Source organism: Ictalurus furcatus, chromosome 5, assembly GCF_023375685.1.
Source record: "Ictalurus furcatus strain D&B chromosome 5, Billie_1.0, whole genome shotgun sequence".
Classification (NCBI taxonomy): Eukaryota; Metazoa; Chordata; class Actinopteri; order Siluriformes; family Ictaluridae; genus Ictalurus; species Ictalurus furcatus.
In genome coordinates, this window is record NC_071259.1 from 21,233,468 (window position 1) to 21,248,511 (window position 15,044).

The 15,044-nt window shown below is 36.6% G+C and overlaps 1 protein-coding gene across 1 annotated transcript in view; it reads right to left on the reverse strand.

Annotated features, from left to right (window-relative positions):
• The window catches only part of kcnc4 (potassium voltage-gated channel, Shaw-related subfamily, member 4), a 30,273-nt gene that overhangs the window by 12,781 nt on the left and 2,448 nt on the right, over nt 1–15,044 (reverse strand). The window lies entirely within an intron of this gene.

Consider the following 15,044-nt stretch of genomic DNA (forward strand, 5'->3'; position numbering starts at 1 on the left):
TCTAGAGGTTAGTTCCATGTTTTACTTGTAGATCTAGGACATCACAATTCTGTAGCATTGCACCTGTCCTTTGGCTCACTTTGCACCTCACAGTTTGATTTAACAGCTGTCTCCTCTGCAAATAACATGACATGTTTGTTTTCCTCTACCCAAATGAAGCACCAGGGCTCAACACAAATAAAATTATTTATCACAAATAAAGTCTTTATACAGTAAATGCTGTATGTGAAAGCACCAATACACAGCTTTTAAAGCAGAATTTACAGACTCCCATGATAAATATTATCCCATTCGAAAGACAGCATAAAGACATTTTATGATGTAATATTTTGACTGTATTTGAAGGTATTGCTTGCACTGACTAAAATCATTCAACTAAGTAATATATTTACAAATGTAAATTAATTAACCTTTATTTGTGTTGCTGAAATTAACTGGACACTAAATTAGATGGCTGATGTTGCCTAACCTGTATGGCAGCATACTGATGTAACTTTCTAGATGGCATTAGTTTCATAACTAGCTACTCTTCAATACAAGAGTTAAGAATGTTCAAGAATCCTATGCGGGATAGCTAGGGAATGGCAAAATATTGTTTGTAAACACATCATAGGCACTGCGAGCTAAAAATCTTGGCTCCAAAGGAAGACCAAAATGCAGTGTTTACCAAGGTTCCTTTATGGTTAATATGCTGACAACAAGACAGGCACAGGTTTAAATATAAGCTGTAAAAAAATATTGTAATAGCAATAAAAAGGTAATGGTTTTGTAATGTAAAATGGATAACTGGCACCTATCCAAGGAACAAAGCAACCTTTACTGACAAAGAAATATTACTAAATAGGTTAACATAAACAAGAGAAAGCTGTTAGCCGGTGGATGAGCCCAACTACGTGAATACTAAAGGAAGAACGGGACAAATGCGATGAATGTACAAAGAAAAGAAAAAGAGAATGAACAAAATTGCACAGTAGGTGGCATGTCTGTATAATGAGGATGAGAAGCCAACAAGCTGAGAATGTGGGCTCAATGTGATTGAGTTTGTTTGTGTTTACATGTGTCCTCACAGTGGATGAACTCCAAACCCCTCAGTGAAAATCATGGTGACAGAACAGTCTTTCAGCAGCTGTTTAAATATACGTGTCTCATCCACATGCAGAGATATTCACTCTGAGAAATCTTATTTAGCTAGGCAATGAACTTGCAGTTTCTCATTCTGTATGTTAAACAGTAGCCTTAGAGACAAGTTAAGGCTCCAGTTAAATGGTTACTATATAACAGTGTAGCACTTCACCTAAGACACCAAATCTCCTTAAAAATACAAACAAAATTAAACGGAATTAAAACAGAACAACAATGTGTACACTCTAAATTATTTTATTACACTTTTTATTATTATTCATAAATAGCGGGATGAAAATCTACTGGGACAGAATAGCTTTTTGAAATAATAAGTCTACAAAATGCAATGACTGAAAATATAATACATTTCATACTATAACAGGCTTTGTAAATAAGAACATGCTCTCCATATTCCTTAGTAACAGGCGTTCTCCTCATTTTTAAGACTAGATTAACTTCTAATGGGCACATAAAATGGAATTGCATACTTCTCACATTTTTTGGAGAGCATGTAGTACATGTATCTGACATCTTATACCTTACCAGCTGAGTTGAAATCAATCCACTATATGTAGTTGTTAGATTAGTTTATGAATATATGAAAATGATAAACACTACCTTGGCAGACACTAAATATAAAATTCACTTACACTTATTAACACATTATTTTAAGTTTTACTTTGCGAATTTAATTTATTTGTGAAAATATATAATCATTTCCAATCTGATGACTGCAACACTACAAAAAAGTTGGGACAGTTGACTGTGTAACATCACGTTTTCTTTTAATAACACTTATTAAGCATGTAGGCGCTGAAGACACCAGTTGGTTAAGTTTAGCAAGCAGAAATTTCCACCATTCTTCCATTATTCATTTCTTCAGCTGTGCAACTGTACCGGGCCTTTGTTGCCTTATTTTGCACTTCATAATGTGCCACACATTCTCAATCGGAGACAGGTCAGGACTGCAGGCAGACCATGCTAGCACCCACACTCTCTGCTTACACAACCATGCACTTGTAATCCGGGCAGAATGTGGTTTGACGTTGTCCTGCTCTGGATGGCAGCATATGCTGCTCCAAAATGTATACATATCTTTCTGCATTAATGATGCCCTCACAGATGTGCAAGTTACCCATGCCATGGGCACTGACAAACCCTCATACCATGACAGACGCTGGCTTTTGGACCTGACGCTGATAACAGCTTGGATGGTCCTTTTCCCTCTTTGGCCCGGAGAACATGATGGCTGTTTTGTCCAAAAACTATTTGAAATGTTGACTCGTTGGACCACACAATATGATTCCACTGTGCTACTGTCCATCTCAGATGAGACCGAGACCAGAGAAGTCGGCGGTGATTTTGGACAGTGTTGATGTATGGCTTCTGCTTGCCACAGTAAAGCCTTAACTTGCATCTGTGGATGCAGCGGTGAATGGTGTTGACTGACAAAGGTTTACCAAAGTATTCCTGAGCCCATGTCAGGATATCCATTACATGACTGTTTTTAAGACAGTGACGTCTGAGGGATCAGAGATCATGTGCATTCAGAAGTGGTTTTCGGCCTTGCCCTTTACGCACTGAGATTTGACTGGATTCCTTGAAACTTTTAATTATATTGTGCACTGTAGAAGGTGAAATGCCCAAAATAATACCAGTTTGCTGTCGCATCTGTTGGCAGATTGGTGAACCTCGACCCAACACTGCTCTTGAAGTTCTAGGCCTTTTTTGGAGGCTCCTTATACTATGATTAGATAATTGTCTCACATCACCTTCACGAAACACAACTTGTCACATCGCTATTAGTCCTAAATTACCCCTGTCCCAACTTTTTGGGAGCGTGTTGCATGCATCAATTTCAAAATAAGTGTTTATCTTCAATAAACTATGCAACTGATTAGGTAAAACATCAAATACCTTGTCTTTATACGTTTTTTGTTTAAATACGAGTCAAAGTACATTTACAAATCACTGTTTTAAATAAAAACGTTTTGGGGGGGATAAAAACAGTTTTCCTCATGAGGATCTGCCTAATATCTCTATAACTGTCAGATATTTCTACAGATATTTGGTCCTCACTACCTCAATCGGGTCAAGGACGACATGTCCTGATGTTTCTAATCTAGGATTGTCATCAATGCCACTATCATTCTAACATCCACAGCAGAGGCTCCAGGCCTGACAGATACGTTACCGTTTGAGTGTGTGTGTGTGTGCGTGCGTGTGAGTGTGTGTGTGTGATAGTCTGTTAAAGGTACACATTGTCCCCTATGGCAGCTGTTCATTATGCATCACCCTGCCTTTGGAATATTACCCAGCAGGTTTAGCACCTGTTGCTCATTCTGGGATTCCTGCTCTATTAATGATTTGCCCAATCTGAGTTAGACTTCTGGGAATAACAATATTCAATATCACTGAAATGCATTAGCCCTCTCAACCCGACCATCTGGCAAGCAGGATAAAATTCCACACATTTACAGCATTGCTGCTTGTCAGTTCTTTCACTAACCAGTAGACAATTTTTAAAACACGAAGCTAGTAAATTTCCTTCAAATTATTACAACAAATGGATAGGTTGTCTTGTGCATTATTTATAAAATCATTTTGTTTTTGAATGAGTTTTTATCCACCATAGTTGTAGGTGAAATGTAAAATGGTGAAAAAAAAGACACTTTTTTTTTTTTAAAGATTTTTTAAGAAGGCCAGAATTTACGCCCTAATAGGCATATCATTTATATTGTTTTGTAACCTGTGCCCTCAAATATAAAAAAAAAAAAAAACAAACTTGTCAATACTCAAACTAATGCAGTGTTGTCACGTAATTAAACGTAATGGAGGTTAGGACGGATGCAAATGCAGACAAGAGCTTTAATTAAAGAGAGGCAGGCAGACAAATCCAAATCATGAGACAATAGAGTGGTCAAAAACAGGCAATGGGTCAGGCGATTGGCAAACAGGCATAAACTAGGCTAGGCAAAAGCATGTAACGAGAAACAAGAAACAAGATCAAAGACTAAGAAATAAAATGAGGAACAGGGTACAAACGCTTGGTACCATGATAACACTCAATGCTTCGCGATGTACAAGACGAGGGGTTTAAATAACAAACATAATCGGGGTGAAACCCAAGACAGCTGAGAACAATGACGACACACATATGGGAACCAACGAATGAAAATACAGGGGCGGAGACAGGACAGAAATCATAACAAATGCATGTGTCGAAAGTAAACAAAGTCAGTGTCACTGAAAACCCATTGACATTCGCTTTGAGCTCGCGCATCGAGCTCGTGCTTCGGGTTTCTCTAGGGGAAATTGTGACAAGTGTATACTTTTAAAAAAAAGAAAAAAAGAAAAGAAAGTAATCTCAGGACCTTTCTTTCTTGTATGAAAATACCTCCAATAATACAGCAGCAAACAGCAAAAACCGTAACAGTGTATTTTCAATCAAATCTTTTTACAAATCACTTGACTAATGTCCCTTGAACAAACCGTGAAATGCCTCCAAAAAATTGACATTTTATCATAACAGTTAATCTGCTCAGACTGTTTAAAGTGTCTGAGCACTGATTAGTGCAGGAGACCAGGAAACAAACAGCTGTTTGAATCACATTCTAATTATCTTCACCTTTACAATTAATCATAAAGTATTAGATTTGACACTTTGCTGTAAGTCTTTTTAAATTGGGGGTGGGGAGGAGTTGTTTTTTTTTCTGTTTGTAGTCAACTGATGTCAGCTAAATACTTGTCTTTTGTTGAACATACACTGATAGATTTTATTTCACATTAATAGACTCAAATCATTCTCCGTTTACCATGACAAACAGTGAGGGCACTGCACCAAAGCATCTTCTTTAGTGGGATCACTGGAGATGATGAGAGATTCATATGCTGATTGGCTCATCTGCCATTTATTTATGATGAAAAAAGAAGGCTGCACTTTTGCCATATTATTGAGTGATTACTATTTCTAGCATACTCCAGAGCTCATATGCAAAATATGTCAAGCTTGGCAAGTCTGATACAATCATATAAATATTCATTTTCTGATGTTTCCAATCTTATCCCTCACCCCCATCCCCACACACACAGTTTGAATACCTCTGCCTTAGAATGTCAAGTGACTGATAATAGTCCACTTACAGTTAAATATTATGTCTAGAACAAAAAGAGTTACATGTTTATAAAGAGGTAATAGATGACAAGATTAAAGAAGAAATCTGCAATCTGCAGCTCTATAATGTCAATAGAAATCTGGTCCATAAGCCTTTCATCAGTATTCAGGTTTTGAACTATTTTACCTTGATCAAATACGTTTATTTATACAGTATATCTGCACACACACTATATGGCCCAAAGTATGTGGACACCTGACCATGACAACAGGAGCATAGTTTCCGGGGAAACTGCGTATGCCCTGTGTAATTTATTTTTCGATCACAAATTTGATCATAAATGTCTGTGGACAATAGATAGATAGACAGACAGACAGATAGACAGACAGATAGATAGATAGATAGATAGATAGATAGATAGATAGATAGATAGGTAAGCAGAGGATAATTATGTAATGACACTGCAGATATAACAAAGCTGATTTTTTTTTATTTAATAAAAAAATATCGGGAAGCACACCCATTCACATTTCGAACTCTCCAATGTCCAAACCAAATCTACACTCATGCATGACACCCATATGTACTTGTTGAACATCCTATTCCAAAATCATGAAAATTATGCCCACCTCCTCTCTTCTGGGAAGGCTTTCCACTAGATACTGGTCGTGGCTGTGGGGATTTGGGCTCATTCAGCCACAAGAGTATTAGTGAGGTCAGGCACTGATGTTTGTTGAGAAGGCCTTGGGAGCAGTCCGCTTTTCAATTCATCCCAGAGGTATTCAGTGGTGTTCAGTTCAGGGCCGCTTGAATGCTTTCAACCCAACCTTGGAAAGCATTGTTACACGGGAAGATATTTGGGCTAAGCCCCTTCGTTCCAGTGAAATCATAATGCTACAGCATAGAAAAACATTCTAGGCAATCATGTGCCTCCAACTTTGTGGCAAATATTTAGGAGAAGGCCCACATATAGGGGTTATGGTGAGGCTTCCACATACTTTTGGCCATAAACTGGAATACACAGGAATGTAAAAGTGAAGCAAGATTTTTTTTGTTGTTCATTTGAAACACACCGTACATCATGCAGAAAAAGATTTCACAATGTGGCCAGCAAACCATGAAATTGTAAGAGTCATTACCAGAACTAAAATGTTCCTATAATATTCATTCAATTTCACACACAAGTTGCATTCCAATGTTTTTAAAGCACATTCTGTTTACAAAATACAAAACGTACATTTCAGTGTTACATGTTGTGGTTACATCAATCTATCAGACAGAAGTGCAGGAATTAATACTGCTCTTCACTTGAATGCTGACATTAAGCCTTGCCCAAAATAAATAGAGTGGTGCCATTTGTTGTCATTTGATGTTAATACAGCAGACAAACCTAATATAGCAAATGAAAAAAAAAATCTTCTGTCACTTCTGCGATGTCCAAATGGCAGATAATACTGTGAGAAATTGTATTTGGAATCAGTGAAGTGATATATTTTTTTTCTGCAGTGGATGATTTAATGTTCTTTACTTGCTTTTGTGAATCAATTTGCCCTTTAGACTGCCAAATTGTGCTAAATTGTGAAAAATGTATTTATTACAGAGAGCTAAGTGAGAGCTATTAGTCCAGATCTATATCAGTACTCATGCCTTTTGCTTGAAATCACATTTTGTTCTATTTTTTTTATGTTTTGCAGGTCTCAGTCTCAAATTTCTGGTCATGACTATTATTATACTATGTCATTTATGCACATGTAGCAAGTTGCCAATATATCGTGCCATTTACAAAATAATTTAATTATCTAAACACACCCAAATATTTTGGTTGCCTGAAAAAAAAAAATTGCCTACCAAATAAAATATCAGGCTCTTCATTAGAAAAAAAAAACAGAAACAAGTATTAGTAACATGTGGGCGATTACCATAAGGAAGGCAGGATACCACCCTCAGCTTTTGGTTTACCTAAATGCCAAATGGTTTATTCCAGTGCTAAACAGTTAGGCTTGGGCCTCCCACAGGCTTTTCCAAAGCACTCTGGGATTGATGTTGACAAGCTCCTGGCATACCAAGAAGACACAATCACTGTGCTCATAAAAGGCCCCTCTGAGAACTAATCATAACATACACACAAGGGAATGCTCAGGCATGTGGGTGGGTGGGTTTGGGATGTGTTAAATGACAGGGGACTACTGCATGTGTAGTTAAGTAATTGCCATCAGTGCGTCTGTCCATGGCCTCATGCTATTTCACATGAACCACATGAACGTTCTTGTAATTAACAAGGTTGTCCCTTTAAAAACAGTTACACCTACTGAAGACAGTCCCTGCTCATTCTGTCAGCTACACATTTGACAGAATACTGAATTCAAACAATTCAAATGTCTACCCATAATGATTAAACTACATACTACTACATACAACTAGTATACATTACAAGTTACATTATTCCCCTCGTTTTTAGAAGAGGAAGATACTAAGATTTATTTTGTTCTATGAGGTCTTCTTGCAATCACATGCTCAACATGACTCTAATATCAATACTAAATTGTAGAAGCTCGTGACCATACTGTACAACATAGGCTTAGTCAGAATTAATCAAAATGAAAGAGGCTATCACACTTGACTCACAGTTTACCATAGGCTAATACCTATTAAATTGTATGAGTAACCCAGTAATATGCAGTTGAGAGTTCACAACATACAGTCATCCAGCATATAGTCTAGCATACAGTCCAGCATACAGTGTTCAAAAGGCCAGGTTTATATAAGGTTGCAGCAAAATTTATGACCTGAAACTAGCCTAAAAAAATCAGGCACTGGAATAGGGAGACAGATTTTTTTCTTCTTTTAATCAGCCTTTGCTTGGCAAACAAGGTCACCATGGTGTACACTGATTTCTGATGTATAGACATTATCCACTCCAAAATCACCCATTCCCTCTTCTAATCCTTGTGATATATCTTATAATATAAATGGTTCTGTGCATCATAGAGACACTGTCTGTGCTTACAATTTGCCTTTGTTTGCAGAAATGTCTTAGATTTAACTCCAGTTTATTTCAGGAGTATTTTGTTAAAACTAGCTCAATCTGGCAACCCCATTAACAGTCCTGTCCGCTGTTCCTCTTCTAATGAAAATGTTCATAGAGGGAGTATGGGACATCATGATTCCTGCTCCAGTGGGCCTCTAATTAGCACTTGTTGCAGTTCCCATTTTTTACACGTTAGCTTGCAAAAGAAAAGAATAAATGCTTTCTAAAAATCAGTTTAGCCCTGTTCACGCTGATAGGATTGTGATGTGATGTCTAATAAAATGTTTATTACATTTTACAACTGACAAAACTCAATAGTTATAACAATTGACAAGTGTTGAAATACGCCTTTTTAAATATTTGCATAGCTTCATGTCAGGTAGCCCTATGAACCATACTTAAAATTTTACAGAGAAATCATTAACTGGCGTCAAAATTGCCAAAAGCAGATGTTGGCAAATAACTCCTGGTGAAATGAGCCATTCTAAACATTTATGTAGGTTTATGTCAGTTGCCATGAAGCACTTATGTAGTTGTCCTGTTACTGAGAAAACTTGCATTGACACCCAAGCATAACAACATTCCTTTCTCAGTGCAGTCATCAAAACCAAAGCAAGTGCAAAGTTCAAAGTTAAGATGAAGTATGCACTAACGTTTACTTTAAAGACTTAAGTGTCTGTTAATGGCCCAAATTGCCTTATGGTATAGAATGCATTGTTATCTGTTCCTCTTATGGTACTTCTTACATTTGTGAGAGCATTAACCTCACATTCTTCTGGGTAGCAAAAGCTCTCTAACATGGATTGGGAGAGTAAATTGCCCAAGGATGTTTACATTGTGGTCATATAGATCATTTTCTACCATCCAGTGCACTACTTCTGATGTTGTAGTTCTTAAGAAGTATACATTTACAGTAAACTACTCAAAGATACAGCAAAAACATCTGGCGAATACTATAGTCCTTTAAAAACATCGTCCATGCAGGCTATCATAGGACAGCAAAGCTAGGGAAATTCAGGTACCCTTCATAAAAGCGCCTGTAATGTTAATTTGTATTTGTATTTAGATCAGACAAAAGAGGTTTTATTGATGCCTGCAGATGAAATGCAGCAGCCTATTCATTCCTTCATTGAATGAATGAATCAAGCGCGTAACTGATAGGAACAGACACCTGCAAGCAGAGAGCAGCCAAAGAGAGAATGCACCTCATGCCTTAGTCAATTACCCAGCTAGTGATTAATTACGGCTGAGCCGCAGCAGGAACACACTAATGATGAGGTAGAGCTACAACACACACACACACACGCACACAAGTAATTCTCTCAAACTGCAGCACAAGTTAGCAGTGTGGATCCAGATCACTTAAATGAGTCATAGAATGGTTAAAAAAAAACATAATGCTAATGTTTGAGCAATGACATTTACCATAGCTCTGCATCATAACAAAGTGCATGTCAAGGAGGACAAATGCACTCATTTCTATAACGGATGTAGATCGTACAGCATTAACCACACAGGTGATGTGTGGGTGTTCTGCTGTCTGGTTCCACACTGAGTCGAGTGAAACTTCAGAATGTCAGTTACTGATCAAACTTTAAGTTAAGCCTTAACTGAAATCCATCATTGCAAATCAGTTCATTCCTGGACTTGGATTGAACTGTACGTGAAAAACCATACTCTATAGTTCCCTTTCCCCTCTCTCCTCAGATGTGCTACACTTCTTACTGATTATCCTCCTCAATTCTGCTCCTAACTGCATTAGCCACCTTGAGAAGCAGCTATTCAGGAAACATAAGCCCTCCAGATGATTATGCTCCGAGCAACGATGGGAGATGGCCACAGACCACAGGAGGCAAACTAGCCAAGATGTTAGTGTCAGAGATCCATTGGCTCCATGACATTAGAGACATTGAATGCATTATAGAATGTTTTGTATATCATAAGAGCTTTTTATCCAAAGCAGTGTATGTCTGCTCTTCCCCTCCCTTCCTGATTGCTTGTTTTCAAGATGAATCAGCCCTGTCATAGACAGTTATGCCTGCTCACAGAGTGTCCATTTAAATTAATTGAGGAACTTAGAGAGAAATAGAAATATTCACAAAACAACTGAGCATATTCAGAGCTGACTCAGGCATGCATAATGTGGACTTAAAACCAAAACTGTGCACAAAACTGTGATTTATTTTTTGATAAACCTGTGTTGTGTTTGCAATTGTTTGATATCCATGAGAGCAGAGTATTTTTGTGAATGTTTTTTAACAAAAGATCAAAAGGTTCAACAATAAAGGCAATTTTTCACAGCTTTCGTTACTCATATTTACCAAGGGTGCTAGCATTAGTGGAGGGCACTGTATATAGATATGACAATATGAATTAATTTATTAATTGTATGGCGCATCTCTGTAGAGGCCACAGGTTTTTTTTCAATTTGGTGTGCACACAGGAGATCAGAGGAGACGGCATCTTAATCCGAGACGATACATGTCTAAGGTCCGAATTTTATATGACACATTGATAATTAGAATTCAATTAGGAACTCCGCCTAGGTCTAACATTAGCCGCAACCATAGCAGATGGCTTCTGGGTCAGCTTATCTATTACACTATACCATGGGCAAAAAAAAAAAGAATGATTGTTTTCATGACCAGTTTATTCACTTTAGCTTTTTTTTTTAATTCCAGCCTAACTTTCTACTGCTATCAGTACAAAATATTAGGGTATCAGGCAAAAAATAGGATGTGCTATTTTCTAGGCTGGCAGCCAATAAATGTGAGTGGTACCAATATTGTTAAATTGAGAAAATTGCAGTGATCATGTGATTAACATGATTATCATGAATAGGATCCTTTCCATATCCTGATCAAGACAATTAGTCACTATATTTGACATCTATTATTAGATGTTTATTTGAATCTTTGCTTCCCATTCATATATTACCAACTTGTGGTAACCTGTATTTTTAATGTCTCCTGCTTTTATGCTACATCATATTGCAGTTAACAGCAAAAGGGGAAAATGCAATCTTATATACACAGAATTTTACAGGACAGTGATTCATACAACTGAAAAACTCATGTCCTGGTATTTTTAAATATGAAACATCTGGCAAACCCTGGTGTTTTGAATTAGTTCCATTATGCACCTGCATAAGCCAACTCTGAATATGGAGAACTTTCTAAACATAAATACTGTCATACCGGGCATAAATACAGACTGTGTGATTGGTTTAAAATTGGTGAAATGAGAAACAGAGAAACAGAAAGAGACAGGGAAAATGGGACGGCATGATGGATCATCCTGTAATGCAAATGAATGCCATATCTAAATTGAAAGCGATTATTTGAACTAGATAGATGAAGAATCAATTATGTGAATTATCTTTTCTCAAATAAAGAAAATATTTATTTCCTAGTCAAAAAACATTGTCCAAATTTTTAAACTGCTATTGGTAAGACTCGTGCAAATGAATGCGCATTTACAATTACACAGATGCATGAAAACAGATTCATACCAGGCACCAAAACATGGCATTTGATCCATGCTGAATCTTTCATGATGAACATTAATTTAAGTGCTATAATCTGCAGTAGGTATTATGCGTATCATGCACTCGGACAGTAACAGGGTATATAAAGTATACTAAAGTAGCTCAGCCAGCTCACACAACTGGCCACCAAAGCTTCCACCACATACTGTACAACATGACAGAACTGATCCAAATGGACTTGTGGAAAATTGATAAGCACAAGCTATTATAGGGCTTCAGGAAGACTTATAATAACAATAATAAACTTTATTTTATAAAGCGCCTTTAAAAGCAGCTTCTCAAAGCGCTGTACACAAAATAAGCAGTACACAGAAAAAAAAATATATAAGTTAATAAGAATAACAAGAAGAATAATAATACTAATATTAAAAGTATACATCAACAGTCAAATGCAAGTTTAAAAAAGTATGTCTTGAGTTGAGCTTTATAAATGCCAAAGGTATGAGCTTCCCTAAGTTCGATAGGAAGAGAGTTCCAAAGGGAAGGAGCATAGAGTGAAAAAGCCCTGTCATCCATAGATTTTAAGCGGGTATTATATTAATTTTATATTAAGGAAGCAGCTGCCAAATCACCTCAGAAAACACAACCTATAGATAATACCTTAAATCATATATATTTCACTGATGTAGTGCTCAGACTGGGCAATTCAATGAGGTGTATACTATTAATGTGTACTATTGTAAAACAGATGGTGGAATTTGTTTTATGCTGCATAATATTTGCATTCAGGCAGCCATCAAACCTGATCTTGTGAGAAATTCATATGAATTTGAAGCAGCAAGGATGAGGTGTTTGTTGTTTTTTTTTTTCTTGTAAATCATAATAATGGCTAACATTGTAAGAAAAGGTAGGAATTCTAATCCATCCCTAACCTTAACCCTAATCTTTTTTTTCTTAACCTCAACTTTAATTTTCAAGTTCAAGTCTAAGAAGTGCATATTAGAGATTTCCCATTTAAACATGAAAATTCCTCAACATAATGCAATAAGAATATTTTAATTATTTTTGCACTTCGCACTTACAGTTTAATATCGTTTAAGTGATGGACCACTGTAGTACCCACCATGGCCCACTGGGAGAAATATGGATATGCTGTATAGATGGACTGCATAGGCACAGATATAATGAGAGATAATGTTAATGATTTCCTGACAGTACTGTGTAGGGGCCATACCACAGTAGAGTTAGTGAAATCATCAGCGAACACAGCAAACGATACTTTTCAGGTGTATAACTACTGACTTAAAATATGAAAGTTCATCAGGTGAAGATATAACGGAAGAAGGGATGACAATTTTACCTGAAGCATCTTTAATGGGAATGGACAGATCAATATGAGCTAGCTAGCAAACTAGCCAATGAGCTATAAAGTGAGCGTGGCTTCTTTGGGATCTATTTCCGTTAGTGGAGCAAAAATAAACAGAACATTTGGCCATATTGTGTCTGAAATGTCACTTGTTCGATATTAATTTCTTGTTGATAGAACTGTTATATAAAAGCAATATAGCACTTGCAATCATGCAGTTATACTGAATATCTGCACAAAATCACAGATGTGCTGATATTCAGTATAAACGCACGATTGTGACTGCGTTATTGCTTAAACATCAAATCAGCTGCATTCAAGTTCCATTCAGTCTGTATTTATTAAAAAATATTAAAAGGTATATATATATATATCAGCACATCTCAGCAATGTGTACTGTGGCATAATTTCTAACAATATCATATTATATCGTTATATTTCCCAGCCCTGCTTCATGAGTGTCCTTTAAGATACTGCATGCCCCCACTGACCGTCTTCTTATGCCCTCTCTCCTTACTTCTTAATTTACCATGGGAGAACTCCATGTTCCTAAGGTCAGTGTAGTAATGTGTGCTCTGCACAATCATGTTGCCTTCTAAAGTTAGGGAACATCTGCAAGACAGATTAGTTCCTGTTGTCCTGTTACTTTGGAAAGCACAAAGTCCTACGGACGTGCTCGTGGTAGAAAACTTACTGACTGTTGAGAAGCTTGGACACATACTTCTTTACTTAAAGAAAAGAAAACGTCACCATTTCAACATTTAAACAGTTTTCTTTGTTGCGCAATACATTTTTAAAATCTGTTTTCTTATTAGCCTTTGATTATTGGGAGCATTCGCCATATAAGTACATGTGAATGTGTTGTTACTGAACTAGTGTATTACTATTATTACTATTATAAGAAAAAAAAGTTAATTACCATGCTGTTATAGAAGAATAATCAACTTTTAACCAACAAAATGTATTTATAAAATTCATCAACAAAATGAAACTTCTGATTTGAGCGTTCAACCACTCTGTGGTATTATATATTTTAGCATCTACATGAGGAACAGTTACAGCAACCCATCAGAACCATATTAGACCATTACTTTTATCCAGTATGAATCATAGTGTGGCAGTTTAATGGGTCTGAGGTTGCTTACAATACAAATGTTTAGAAGGATTTTTTTTACAGCACATGCACACCACCTAACAGTTTATATGTTTCTGCCTTCTGCTTTTTGTCTACCCTGACACACACCTAATAGCAAATAATGGAAATAATTAGGGCAACTGTAATGCCAAAAAGACCTCGGAGTCTTTGTATCCACACACCTAAGTCAAACCTAAATATAAATATAGACAGTCAAGCCCTCTAATACTAACCTGTCACTTATATCATTATTTAGACACTGGCACAGACATGCATGTTGATATAAAGCTATTTCTGTAACTTTCCTCTGGTAATTATAGTGCCATAATTTGCTTTTTGACTTTACCTAAAACACACAACTCAATGTATATTATGAATGTGGACAAATACTATAAACATAATATGAATATATACAGGCAACCCAAAACTTAACTGTTGTTTATAATATTATTTCACCACCAACACTAACACATACGGGTGCAATTAATGTATTTTATATTACTTGAATATGTTTTCCAAAGTAAATGTGACACTTAAAACTGAAATCTGACCTGCATCTCCAGGTCTATGAGCTTGCTGAGGAACTGGTCTACTGTACCAGTTCAAATATGGTATTCAATTATGGGATATTACAAATCCCATAGTTAAACCCCCCCTCCCCCTTCCCATTTTTCTGTTGGTGGGGGTGTTCGCCACATACTACATTCATTACATTAATCTACTTCAGTGAATATAGGTACGCTATTGTAAGTGCAAACAGTAAGTGCGGATGCCATTGCATGTTATGTGTT